Source organism: Musca autumnalis, unplaced genomic scaffold (genome assembly GCF_047663935.1).
Source record: "Musca autumnalis isolate F117 unplaced genomic scaffold, ASM4766393v1 scaffold_1, whole genome shotgun sequence".
Lineage (NCBI taxonomy): Eukaryota > Metazoa > Arthropoda > Insecta > Diptera > Muscidae > Musca > Musca autumnalis.
Window position 1 is genome coordinate 84,438,221 of NW_027411644.1, and position 15,217 is coordinate 84,453,437.

At 36.7% G+C, this 15,217-nt stretch overlaps 1 protein-coding gene across 8 annotated transcripts in view; it reads left to right on the forward strand.

Moving 5' to 3' along the window:
• LOC141402366 (sodium-coupled monocarboxylate transporter 1-like) overlaps positions 1–15,217 on the forward strand; it is a 156,278-nt gene that overhangs the window by 138,962 nt on the left and 2,099 nt on the right. The gene's annotated exons all lie outside the window — the stretch shown is intronic.

The following is a 15,217-nucleotide window of genomic DNA, read 5'->3' on the forward strand; positions in this document are numbered from 1 at the left end:
TAGTGGCTGGAGATCCATTATTTTTAGTATCTCCTCCGCAAAACTTTTGATATTAAATCCTAATCAACATTTTTGTCAGTTCAAACGCCCAAAATTTTTAAAACTCCCTAAATACATGCGTTTTTTGGAAAAAAATTGTTTCAATATACACAGGCTGAGGGTATATCTCTGTCGGCAAAGCCGACTGATACTTTTTTACTTGTTTTAATAAAATTTATGCATCAAATTTTCGACATGGGACTCAAATTACTAGGATGCTGTACGGAGCACAGTCATGAGATATAGATTAAACGACTTAAATGACGAGTTCCGTAATCCTACGAGGGGCACTAAAAAACCTTCTGGCCTGGGCAACACGCAGGGTCACCAGGCGTAATTTTAATTTTTTTTTTGAAAGTTTGACAGTTTTTAGCCTAAGCATACTCAGGACAGTTAGACATACGACCATGTGTTGGGTTGTTTACAGTGACTCAAAAAAATCACTTTGCAAAAAAAAAAAAAAATGGAATTTACTTCTGAACATTTTCGTCCGATAATTTTTTACAACTTTCGACGTGGATACTCACGGCAAGAGTGCATCGATCAAATTAAATCTTTGTATGTCGTTAGAGGGACATCCTATATCACTGGGGCCGACACTCCTAAAAAAACTAAGGTTGTGAGAGTCGCACAAAATCGGCCGTTGTGTCAGAAAAGAATTAAGCCTTTCGTGAACGGAGAATGCGGGATCGCCATGTTGTATACCGTGAGATAGAGGCATCCTTGGGCATTTTTTTCCACCAACTAAAATTTGATATTGCATAAACACCTGGCCACAAAAATGGATTTTTCTCGCTAAATCCAGCAAAATTGGTCAATCGGCTCTTGTGGATTGGCGCAAAGAAATTGTGAATAAAAACTATCGCGGTGCTTCAAACGACATTTATAAGATCGTCATAGACAACGAATCATGGATCTATGCTTAGTAGCTCGAAACAAGACAGGAATCGACCGAAAGAGAGCCAAATCCAACGAATGCTGTTCATGGAGGAAGAACTTCGAAGCAAATTGTCTCTTGTTTCATCGGCAAAACTGACCGTTTGGCGACCATAAAGAAATGTTTCCCATTATATCGATTACAGACACTCTGCTGACTAAGATTTTGTTTTTACTTTTTTGTTGTTGTAAATATTCACTCAGTTATTCAGTGTCAAGTGCAAGAACTTTTGACGGATCAGATTTTAATAAAATTGTTCCTAAAAACCTGATCTCATATTTGTTTAATCTATATCTATATATATATATAAAAAAGGATGATGTTAGTTACTACGCTTATAACTCAAGAACGGCTGAACAGATTTTGACAATTCGCACCAATTCGGAATGGTCTCATGGCAGAAAAGGATAAAACCTAAAAAAATCGCGAAAATTTCCGAAAAATTTGCAAAAATATTTTTTCAATAAAGTCAATTTTTCCACAAATTTCTATCGAGCTTCGCGTTTGGAGTAAATCTTGGCACTTATTTGGACAGTTTTTGGCGAAAATTGTATTTGCACCTACTGTGAGGGTCCATTGTACGCATTTGTCAATTTTTGAAAGTTGTATAGAATTTTTTATTCACAATCAAATCGATTTACATTTATTTTCAAGCGTCTTTTTAGGAAATTAACAGCGAAAAATTTTGAACAGGGCTTAGTTTAAAGTTTGTAAAGATTAATGGTGGGTTCGGTCAGATACCGATTGAAAAGACTAAGATGATAATGCCAAAAGTGGTTTCCACAGTTTTGAGGAAAAAGGTACAAATCCACAAAATTGGTGGGTTAATTGAAACATCAAGAGCTCCGAGGTAATTTCGTTGGAAGTGAAGTTGTGGCATATATGTATACTTTTAAACCGTAGGTAAAAACATCTTCGAAAGATAAACTTCCGATGTATGCGGTATAATATTTAAGCTGTACCAGATATATTTTGATACTGTTAAGATTCTGTCATGATACAAAAAAGGCAATTACAAACGGCCAAATACATACATACAAACATACATATGAACATTGGTACTGTTGGTACACTGTATGTATGTCATTCGAAAAAAGGATGATATTCAAAATTGGAAAAAACAAGAAATCGGAGGTACTGGAGTTTTTTTGGACGAATTATCTGACAAATATTCTTTATCGGCGACATAAGTAGGTAAATACTTATTAATCGTTAATACGTTTGTGATATTAATTTGACTATGTTATTTACGTCAAAATTTAATATAGGGTGACCAAGTAATCGACAACAGTCACGTGTTAGTGTGACAAGACTTCAAGCATCCGAAACACACAAAGAACGGCAACTAATAGAATAGCTCTGTCCATGTTACCAGAGCCATTGCATTGCAGTGCAAGTAAAATTCGGGACATCACATTAAATAGAGAAGTCAGAAAAAATAAGTAAAAAAGCGTTAAGTTCGGCCCGGCCGAACTTTTTATACCCTTCACCATAAAATATTCTGAACTAAAACGAAATAATTATATTCTTTCCTGTCCACAATTTTAGACGAAGATATTTTATACCTAAATAAGGTAAAAAACATAAAAAATTTATTCAATATGTAAGGAACCTTATATGGGGCTATATCAAAGTGAAAATCGGGAGGTACAGTTATATAGGGGGTTATACCTAAACATGGGGGTTATACCTATATGGGGGCTATACCAAAACATGGACCTTGACTGTTTTTAGTGGATATACTTTGAGAACCACTAGGAACCCCAAACCTGAAATTACAGATAGTTCGGCCAAGAAATGTAATTAAAATCCACAAAATACAGAAAATCGGGAGGTACCTTTATATAGGGGCTCTACCAAAACATGGACCTATGTTGACAGTTTTTGGTGGAGATGTTTTGTGATTACTAGGAACCTCAACTGTCAAATACCGATAATCGGGGGGTGCCGTTATATGGAGGCTATACCAAAACATGGACCTATGTTGACGGTTTTTGGTGGAGATGTTTTGTGACCACTGGGAACCCCAAACGTGAAATTACAGGTAGTTCGGTCAAAAAATGTAGTTAAAATCCCCATAATATTGAAAATCGGGAGATAGCGTTATATAGGGGCTATATATCCCATCTTCGAACTTGCCCTGCCTATGGAAAAAAAGACGCTCGAGTGCAAAAATATAGCGCTCTAGCTCAATTATTGCGAACGCTAGAGTGATTACAACAGACGGACAGACAGACGGTCATGGCTAGATCGTCTTAGAATTTTATCCTGATCAAGAATATGTGTGCAAATGATTAGTTCGATGTGTTACAAACAAAAAACAAACTAAATATACTATTGTGGAGGGTATAAAAACAGACGAAGGTGGTTACCTGATAACGATCGGATCAAAATGGGTAAATAGGTTAAAATGGGTTAATTGATTAAAACGCAAATTTAAATAAGCACTATATTCAGCATTAAATTCAAATTCATATTCAATTGCTTTAGTGAAATAGCGTGTTCAGTGGTGGAAACAAGAATTGTAGAAAACCATCGATTATGAAACGAGTAGGGCGTTATGATATTATTTTGCTTCAACTGCGCTACCAAATATTTTTATTTACATCGCAAAAAGTGTTATTTGCTTAAAAAATATATCTTAGTCCCGATTTAGAGTTACATAATTTTTTTCGCGGCTATTGTCAGTTTATAGAAGAGAGAGTCGAGGAAAATAGAAACACTTTGCCTCTCAGTACCTTCTCTCTTCGTCAAACTGACAATTGCCGAAAGTACAATTGTCTAATGTGTATCTGCTTCAAAGATCGTCCTAAACAGTTCAAAACAAATATTTGCCATTGAACAAGGTGATAGCAATAATAGTATTATAGGTTTGAACCAAAGCCATAAAGTTCTGTACCTAACAAACTGCGAGTCGAAGTTCGCCGGGTCCCCTAGTTGTTAAATAAATTCGTAATAAAACTAAACAAAGTTTATTTTTTATTGATAGGAGAGGGTTTAAGTTAAATTAAGATAAAATGTTTGGGGCCTGAAGTTACATAGTTATAAAGCAATAAATTTTCAAAAATTATTATTTTTTGTATGTTTTTAGTGCAATATACTTTTGTTGGATGGAGCGTAACTACAAAGGTCCACCGAGGTTCGGTCCAGTTATTTTTTTAATAATTAAATTGGACTCCCTAGATTCCGAATAACCAAATTTAGCTGCAAATAGCTGCAAATCTTGCTGATAAATGGTCTTGAAAAATAGCTTAAATCTTCAAAATACCCAAAATCTGTCGGTACGGTTATATGGGGGCTATATCAAAATGTAGACCTATGTTCGCAATTTTTGGTGGAAAATTGTTGTGTCCACTGGGAACCCCAAATGCCAAGTTACACCTAATTTGGTCGGAAAATGCAGCTTTAAATCCCCAAACTACTGAAAGTCGGGAGGTACCTTAAAAGGGGCCTATACCCAAACGTGGACCTATGTCCACAATTTTTGGTGGAAAGGTTTAGTAATCACTAGGAACCCTAAGTACCAAATTACAACTAATTTGGAAGGAAAAGGTGGCTTAAATCCTCAAAATATCGAATATCAGGAGGTACCGTTATATGGGGGCTATACCAAAATATTTCGCAAATTCTGAAAGGGTGAAACTCGGATTCATCGATTGTAGAACTATTTTGGTTTTTACCATATACCCTCGATAGCCTAATTCCAAAAATAATTTTTCGCGTTATCTAACTTGGCTCCTAAACTGTTTTTATTTTATTGTTGTGTTGTTGCTATTCGTTTTCCTTTTCAATGGAAGACCTAGGTCTATTTTTCTGGTAAACTCCTATTTAATAGCTGATGTCTACAGATTACCTCTACGGAACATAAAAGGCCTATTCTATAGAAGATATCTGTAAAATCTATTAGTCAGTAGAATACCTCTTTGTAGTACTTCTGTTCTATAGACTACTTCTTTGTAGATCTTCTATTCCATAGAAGGTATGATGTTTTTGAAGGTATATTATTCAATAGATGACGTGCTTGTAGGTCTCATATCCTATAAAAGTTCTCTGCGGAGATCTCCTAATCTATAAATCCATCTGTGAAGGTCTCACATTCTATAGAAGACCACGGTGGAGGCATTATTTTCTATAGAAGAAACAATTTTTCACTAAAAGTATGCTGCTTTTTCAACTAATTTATCGATATTTAGTGGCCAGTGTGGTTCACATCTGGGTTCGAATCCCGGGACAGACAACACCACTTTCAAAGGTTACAAAAATACCACTTAGCGTAATGTTGGCGACATTTCCTGAGTATTTTAAAAACTTCACTACAAAAGGGTGGAGAAAAAGATATGTTGGAGGATATGTATGTATTTGGACGTGTTTTATCTATTCCATGGAAGGTCGTTGTGGAAGTCTGTTATTCAAGAGAAGTCCTGTTTTTAGAAGACCTTTGTAGATGTTTATTATTTTTTGTGGATTTCATATCCTGTAAAAGACCTCTGTGGAGATTTTTTTTAATATTTAACCTCAGATTCTATGACAGACGTCGGGATTTTCTTACCGCTGGGAATCGTAATTACCAATTACAGGATATGTAGTTCGGTCAATAATGAAGTTAAAATTCTCAAACTACCGAAAATGAGAATGTACCGTTATATGGGGCTATACCAAAACATGGCCCTATATTGAAAATTTTTTGTTGAGAAGTTTCATGAATGCAAATTTACAGATAGTTCCGTCAAAACTCTGAAAATTCTCAAAATATCCAAAATTTCACTTTATTTGCATTTGTCCACTATACAAGCAATATCGAATGACTTATTAAGGAAAAGAAGTCGTACCACTTAACGACGTTTGTAAGATTTTAAATGGGCTTCATTATGAATCTTTGCATAAATACTTAGAAACTTGTATAAGATATAGAAACTTAGTTTTAAATGAATTTACTTTAATTTAAAATTGTTGTAAGTATTTGATTTATTGTTTGTTTGCTGCCGACGGATAAATAAGAAGACACACTTCTGTTCGTGGTGGTTGCTTTATTGAGAGTGAATTCAATCATAATAATTCTTGCTTACTTGCTAACAGTGAAAACTTATGCTAGGGTTATTTACATTCACAGCCTGTGTGTGCGATCTGCTGTCGCAGTTGCTTAGCATAATGAGTTGTGTGTTGCAAAGACGTTAGGGGAGATTCAATACTTCCAACAAAAATGTTTCGTTCAATGCGTTACAAACTGATAAAACCAACTTAATATACCATATACTATGATGTAGGGTATACAAAGTACGGGTTTCTACAGTTCAATAGGATTCAATAGGATCCCAGCAAAATGTTCGATGCCATTCAATCATGGGTGCATGTGATCTGGCATGTCATCTTTTTAGCATCTTCATCGATGAATTTTATATGAGAGTGGACACCAAAAGATGTTATTCATTTTTGGATCCAAAGCATGTCATTTACACCAATGCTTTGACATGTCATTTACACCAATGCTTTGGCATGTCATTTCCACCAATGCTTTGGCATGTCATTTTCACCAACCTTCGCAATGACATTATCATTACGACGAGAGTTTTAACAACGTGGGTTGTGATTTCGAGTTTCCGACAACATCAAGCCTATTGTAAATAATTAATCTTATATATTTAGAAAAATGTGTATAAATAAAAACACAAAATTCATCTCTATTGGATCGATGGAATGGGTTCAAATGCTGATGAAAAGATTGGATCTTTCACGACTTCCTTTGCATTGGTTCAAGTATTAATGAAAAGATCGGATCTTTCACGACTTCGTTTGAACCAATGCAAAAGATGCCACGAAATCACGTCATCGCATGGAACCCCTCCCTTCAAATTTTGCTGGGATGAGTTAGCCGCCGCTGAATAATGTCTATGGATTTCTGTGCCTGTTGGACTGGGATTGTCATGAACGTGATATTCTTAGGGCATGTAATCCAAACGTCGCGCTAGCGATCTTTAAAGACATTTAAAGATTATCATTACCTATTTTAAGGAGTTTCGCTTACCAGGATGGCTAGAAAGTCTCTCCGTTATGTAATTTGACTTGATTGACACACCCCCAAAATACGGTTTTTGAACACTTCAACAGCATCTTCTGGCGACGAAAATCATTGACCACGCCTTTTTTCTTGATGTTCGGGGATAAAATGAAGTCATTGTGTGCCAAGGCAGGGCTGTGTGGCGGATGACCCATCAATTGCACGTTTTGTCCGGTCAAAAGCGCTGCTTTGAATCGATGTTTGAGAGCTCGCATTGTCATGATGCAGAACGATTCGACTTCTCGTGTTCATTTGTAACGTGGTTTTTCGTCGGCTGCGGTAAGTTCAGTCGCGTCCAGGTTCTCCATAAGTACCCACTAAACCATACCAAATTAGAAGACTAGTATTCTCCCTTTCCTGGGGGTTAAATCGTGTTCTTTATTGATTAAATACTAGTTTACAATCTACTTGTATTTAAATGCGATAGAATGTGAATTCAATGGGAATATATTAGGATTAATCGTTGACGTGAATATGGTTTATGAAGACTTGCACGAGGTTTGAATTTGTGGGTTCTTCTCTGGACGGTTCGTCGGAAGTTTTATGGGCTCTAACGGCTCGCTAAATGATTTTCAGATATTGGGGAACACGATGTATTTGGCGTTCGGTTGTAGATGATTACTGAAACGATGGATTCGGTATTCGGTTGCAGATGATCGTAAACACGATGTAGTCGATGTTCGGCTGTAGATCTTCGGGAACACGATATATTCGGTGTTCGGCTGTAGATGTTCAGGAACACGATAAGTTCGGCTGTGGATGGTCGGTGGTACGATTGATTCGACATTCTGTCGCAGATGATCCAGAAAACGTGGGCGATCAGTTATGGATGATCGGTGATGCGTTGGATTCGGTATTCGGCTGCATATGACCGGGAACATTGTGCGTGGGCCTCGGATGTAAAAGTTCGGGAACACGATGTAGTCGGAGTTCGGCGGTAGGAGTTCAGGAATTCGATGAGTTCGGCTGTGGATGATCGGCGATATGATGGATTCGGTATTCGGCGGCAGATGATCGGGAACACGATGTAGTGGGTGTTCGTCTGTAAATGTTCGGGAAGACGATGTGTTCGGTGTTCGGCTGTATATGTTCGGGACACGATGTAGTCGGCGTTTGGCTGTAGACTTTCGGAGACGCGATATATTCGCATTCCGGCTGTAGGTATTCGGAAACACGAGGTATTTGGCGTTCATGTATTGGTATAGTGCCATGTGGTACTACCTTTATAACTGCGGCACAGCTGACCCGAAGGCCAAGTGGAATAGCTAACTCGAAACCTCTGTGTATGGATTAGCCACAACAACTTAATGGGTAGCCCTCAAAAAGGTATTCCCAACGCTGTAACACCGAGGTGTAAGTCGGCGAATTTAGAACAGTCCTTTGTTCCAACCAGTGTAGCTAACTCCCTGCAGTAGTAAGCTCGCCATTCTCAACCATTTCTGAAATACTTCAGTGACCTGGAGTATGAAGTAAATGAGAATTATTAGTCGTAGGCACTGGCAACTGTTGTTATCTCAGAGCGGGTTGGTAGCAATGATGTAGTGTGTGTTGTTGCTTATTGGATGACTGGTTTGTATGGTAAGGGTAGTTGTTGTCGTTTTAAGTACGTAATCATTTTGTCACGTTAAGTTGAAAACACATCCAACGTTTGATTAAAGTTTTGTGTTGGGCGTTGACAAAAAAGCAGGGCGACGCCTACACCAAAGTCCAGCGTTGATATATTTGCCGGCATATATTTCAAATGAATTTGAATTTTTCGGCATCATGCTGAACAGTGTAAAAATGGCCAAAACTACACAAAACTTTACCCAAACGTTGGATGTATTTTCAGCTTTACACATTTTTCGAACTTCTCCGAAGACTTCAGGCAAACAAATTGTAGTGTACCACTCAGAATTAACCGTCCTACGTTGCCGAAGAAACAGGCAACCTTTGCTTCGATATGCATCTTCCATGAACAACTTTCGTAGGATTTGGCTCGCCTTCGAAGATCCACACGGTCGATTGCTGTTTTGTTTCGGGCTCGTACGCATAGATCCACGATTCGTCGTCTGTGACGATCTTATAAACGTCGTTGGATGCACCGCGATCTTATTTATTCAGAATTTTTTTTTTTTTTGCACCAAACGACAAGAGCCTTTTTTGAGCAATTTTCAAATTGTGCTGGATCTAACGAGAAAACCACATGTTTGCGTCCAGGTATTCATGGAGGGGGCCTAACTTGACCAAAAATCATTAAAATTTAAAATATTTTGTGGTGTTACGTAAAGCTATGTTAAAGGTTTGGTTAGTTGATTTTATATGAAATATTGACACAAAGTATATAAATTCAGTAGAGAGAGCGAGCACACAATATTTAGGAAACAATTTAAAATTTTACAGAGTATAAAAAATATAAGTCCTCGGATATTTAGAATTGAAAATAAACGACATCATGTATATATGCCAGAATTTTACAACCACAGAGAATTGCAATTGTTTTTGCTATCGCAATATTTTCAGTATTTCGAAGATCATAGATTAGTTTTTGGGATTCCTTTTAATCCAATACTTAACTCTATTCGCGAATAGTACGAATTGAGTTATACACGGGCTTAATGTGTTGGAGGGTATAGTTCGATCCGAACATAACCCATTTTTCGACTTCTATGAATTAAATATCTCCATATCTACTATAAGTCGAAAAAATTCCATGATTGTTGTTCCGGCTGTATTCTCTACTTTCGGTATAATGTTACAGAAAAATCATTAATTTTTTAATTGTACGAGTGGAAGTTTTTGGACTCGATGATTTTAAAAACATTGCTGCACTTTCCCCCTGTTTTTGTAATTTTTTTATTCTTTTCACACGAATTGTCAAATTTTGTTGATCGATTTACTCGCCTTAGCACAAATGTAGAGCGCTGATTTTTAAATTACGAATTCTTAACTATAAATGGAACACGTCTACGAAAAGTTTGGTCTGTACGTCATCTGGGGGCTAAGCTATGGATGCCTTTATTATTACGAATATAGACGAACGATCAAAAAATAAGTTACACAAAAAAGGGGGTAAGTCTTGCAACTTGGAACTAGAATTTAAATATTTCTTAAACTAAATTTATTGCTTCAAATGATTGGTTTTGACAAATAACAATCGATCCTTAAAGAACCTCACATAATTAATGGCTAATAGTAAGCAAATTAATCAAGAGGGATTCTACCCTTTGTGGACTGACAACTTGTTTCCAAAAGAGCATTATGGTTGTTGGAAACGAACTAAAAACATTGTGAATTTTGATTTCTGAAAAATTAGTAAAAAAGTATCAGTCGCCTTTGTCGAATGATATGTGCCTCAGCCTGCATGAACTTGCGACCATGAACATCGAATACGGACTACACAACTCTAAATAGTATTCCCCAAAAATTATGTATTCAGGGAACTTTTAGAATGTTTGGACGAACAAAGTTGCCAATAAAAATATCAAAACTTTTGGGATATTTATCTTAGCGACTGTGGACGTTCCTAATAAATACGTTGTACTAATAAATTTAATTTAGATCAAAGCGCAGAAGTGTTAAACTTTGGCGGAGAAGGTACCAATAGAAATGGGTCACTCCTTTCAATAGTTTCTGCACGACAAGCTATTTTAGTTGGTCACCGTAGTTAATACGGTCAGGAACCATGGACTTGCCCATGAAAAATTGGATATCGAGGATAAACAAGACTACAAGTGTCAACAAAAAAATGTCCAAAGGATCCTCGAAAAGTGTTTAAACTGAACTTGTGTTGAACTTTTGTGATGGAATTAACTGAATATATGGACAACATATTCTCTTGGAACTTGATGTACGTTTGGAAGTAATTTTACGATAGTTGAGGGAGAGAACCCATATGACCCACATTAAGTTCCATCTATGTCAGGAAGAAATATTGCTGTTCAAAGTTATCATGAGCTCCAGCCTGTCAGATAAACAGACGGACGGATTGTGCTAACTAATTCCAATTTTCTGAAACGAATTTCGTTTAAACATAACAAATTTAACAAATTTTGTTCGACCAAACCATTTCGGTGCAGGGACGTACTGTCAACTGTCAAATGTGTTGCCTAGGTCGCAAACTTTGCTAGTTCCCCTCGTAATCTACTTTAGAGTAGATGACTTCAAATGTCGTCTACTAAGGGGTGCGGGGCCTTCGTGGTTGTCAACTAGGCATATATGGGTTGAATTTCTACCTTACGGAATTTTACGTTGAACAGTCTAAAAATCTATCAATCTAAATCTAATGATTTTCGAATATATAGAAAATAGATTTTTAACTGATTTGTCAAAATCGAAAATTCAATTACTGAATGCGAAAATGAAATGCTTAAATTTTGCTTCTGTCTACTCTAGACTTGGCCATTGAGGCCATGGACATTAGGGTAATATATGTATATTAGGCCAGGGCGATTTGAAAACCTTAATGAGCCCTTCGCGTTTCTGATTCCTGGGATTGAACTGAGCAAAAAAGTTCAATGGACCATATATCTACCGTGAAAGTTGAGCCTCCCGATTTCGACTTTAAGTTTTTTATTGACGTTTTTTGGATATTTTGGCATATAACAGCCAAACCATTGAGATTTTCGATCCAACACAAATACAAAAATTGTAGCCAAGACAGTAATTAAAAACTCTTAATACATCGCGAAAGCATTGGGACGCTCCTTCAGACAGTTTTGGCCTTGAGAAGGTGCAAACTTTTCGAAAAATGTCGATAAATGACACTGTGCTACAAAAGTTGACCAGAAAAATATTCAAGTGTTCTGATGCAAAATTATATCGTGTTGGGATCCATGGACAACGACAATGCCTTTAGTTAGTTGGGGTCACTTCGTTTTATTTTTTTATAACGGTAAAAGTAGTGAAAATCTGGGTTTCTTACATTTTCAAATTTAAACGGACATATCTTCTTTTTTTCACAACGGATTTCTAGTGATCCTTCTTCCTTTTAAAGGGGTGAATAATATCTTTAGAACAAGTTATTATTTGTTTAAATCGGTTAACAAATGGCTAAGTTATAGTGGTTTTAGTCTGAAAACTCCCTCAAAAAACTATAACTGAATTTCTCATAATTTTGAAAATAATTATTGAACAAAACAAAACAACATTATATTTTTAAAATTATGAAATTGAAAACTACACTTTCATACGGGCAAAATGTGCCTCATCGAAATAATGGTTTTAGAACCCAAGTATGTTTGGACGAAATGTGTTTCAGACAATTTGGAGTCGATTGAGGACTGTCCGCCCGTCTGTCTGGCTGGCTGGAGCGCACGATAACTCTCGAACGGATAAACCGATTCGGTTCAAATTTTGGCATTCGTAATATTTTTCCCAAACTTAGTTTAAGTTCGAAGATGGACTATATCGGTCCACTCCTTCCGGTACCTCCCCCACAAAAGTTCGAAAATTTTGGGAAAATTTGTGCGCACGATAACTCTTGAAGGGAGTAACCGATTTGGTCCATACTTTGTCCATCGTGAAACGTGTACCAGATTTAAATAAGGTTTTAATATGGACTCAATCGGTCTACTCCTTCGGGTACCTCCCACACAAAATTTCGGAAAAGTTCAGCTTAGGGCCATCTCTCGAATCGCTTTAATTTTTGTTTTAGCAACTTGTATTCACTGCCCTCCATACGACGGTACAAGTTTCATCAGGGGCAAGTCCACACTTCCTGAGAAAAAAAGCCTGAAAGTTGCAAAAAACCCCTATGACACCGTGTGAGGTGGTTGGAGCGCAAGATAACTCTCGAACGGATCTGCCGATTCGGTCCAAAACTTGGCCTTAGTGATATTTTGTCCAAACATAGTTTAAGTTTGAAGATAAGCCATATCGGTCCACTCCTTCAGGTACCTCCCCCACAAAAGTTCAAAAATGTTCGGAAAAATTTTTCGTATGGTAACTCTTAAAGGGAGTGGCCGAATTGGTCTATACTTTACACATCCTAATATATCTACCAGATATAGATCAGGTTCAAATATGGACTATATTTGTCCACTCCATCCAGTACCTTCCACACAAAATTTCGGATAAGTTCCCTTTAAGACCTGATATCGAATCACTTTGATTTTTGTTGAAGCAACTTGCATTCGCTGCCTCAATTACGATGATAAAAGTTTTTTTTAGGGGCAAGTCCCTACTTCTTAAGCAAACAGCCCGATTAGTGTAAAAACCCCCTATGGCACCATATGTGTTGGCTGGAGATCCACTTCCATAACTGTCAATGTCGATCCAATCCTTTTAGTATCTCCTCCGCAAAACTTTTGATCTGTAATCCTAATCAAAATTTGTATCGTTTCAAACACCCAAAATACATGCGTATTTTGGGAAAAATTGTTTCAATATACACAGGCTGAGGGTATTTCTCTGTCGGCAAAGCCGACTGATGCTTTTTTACTTGTTTGTGTTGTAAGCCAGGACGTTTTTCTCGAATTTGTACATTTAATTGATCCAAAAGGTTGCAATAGTACTCTGAATTTATTGTTTTACCCTTTTGCAGATAGTCCGTTGCCATAACCTTACCAGCGCACTGTGGTTTAGCTTGTATGGGAGCGAGCGACAAAAATATTTCTATTCAAGATATCGATCTGAAAATTTTACCGTAAACTCGTAGTGACTAGAAGATAATTTTCCCCAAAAATCGTCAGGATTGGTCCACTTTTAGGTATAGACCCCTCATAACGGTACTTCCGCTTTTTTATTAATTTCAAGATTTTGTCTATATTTTCAAAGTGAAATCTCTGTAATTTGAAATTTTGTGTTCTTTGGTAGTATTAAACATCTTGCGTTTGTCCATGGTCGATAGAGGTCCAAGTTTTGGTATATCCCCCATATAGACGTACCTCTATAGGTCTCAAACAGGGAATATCTGGAAACTAAGATGTTTTATGAGATTTGTTAGTCGCTAGGATGGGTTGGTATCTATTACAATAAATAATAGCTTTAGGATATCTCGATTAGGAGGGTTCCCAGATCGACTAAAAACAGTCAACAAAACCACACATGTGGTCCTTCTTGCCAAATTAACCATTCTACGGCAGGACTTCCGCGTTGTTACTTTCAACGGCAGATAATTCTTGAAGTGTCATGTATCTTTCAAAAATAATGGTGTCTTTGCAGAGATAATGTATACGATCTAACAACTTAGAGAAATCATATCCCGCAACATCCACCTGAAGGTTTGCTATAATTTCTTCGAATACCGTCCGCCCCATGCTGACATTGACAAAGTTCTTTGAACACCATATTCCAAAAACATACAAATGTAAAAACACACATTCATACTGTAATCCCAAAAAACATATTTTTTTATAAAATACGATCGAAACAAAATGAAAAACAACAACACCGATTGCTTGAAACCTCCCAATACCCTATATTAAACATTCACAAAACTCCGAGTATACTCAGTATAATGAAAACTGAATACCGCTCGGCAACTTTCGGCAGACGAGATAAATTGTTTCTAAATCTGGACACTTCCACGAACATTTAAATAAAAATAACGTGAGGATCCGCGAGGATCCAAGGTACTAAAAGTCTATTTCTTTTCTCAATATTAAATAAAAAACACTCACAAAAATACATTTCAAAAGAGATAAATTTTACTACAAAATAAATATACAACTTTATGATGTTATCAATTAAAAACAATAACAATACCATTAACTTTAACTTCCATTTCTTATTATAGTAATTTTACACAATCCTTTTTTGTGGTATCACTTGTAACTTGTCACTACGTTTAAAGGAAATTTCAATGTCTCAATTTATTCAAATGGAAATGCCTACTTCCTTGTCTCTGCTGTAGCAAGTACCGTTAGAAGTTGTAAAAAGAAAGCCGGAATACTAAAATTTTATGTGTCTACAACAGATTTGAATAGTTACAATCATAATTTATAGACATCGATTTTTGTATTTTTGTCGCGGGCTGGGACCACAGTGCAGCGGATTGAATTGTTTTTGCCTTCTTTGGGGCACTTCCTCCAGCTTCAGTCCATTGTTTGGATTGTTCTTTTGTCTCTGGAGTATAGTGGTGGATCCATGTCTCATCAACAGTTATGAAACGACGCTTAAAATCCATTTTATTTCGCCTTAAAGGATCCAAACAAGTTTGAGAAATGTTCATTCTTATGCGTTTTTGATCGACTGTTAACAAATGC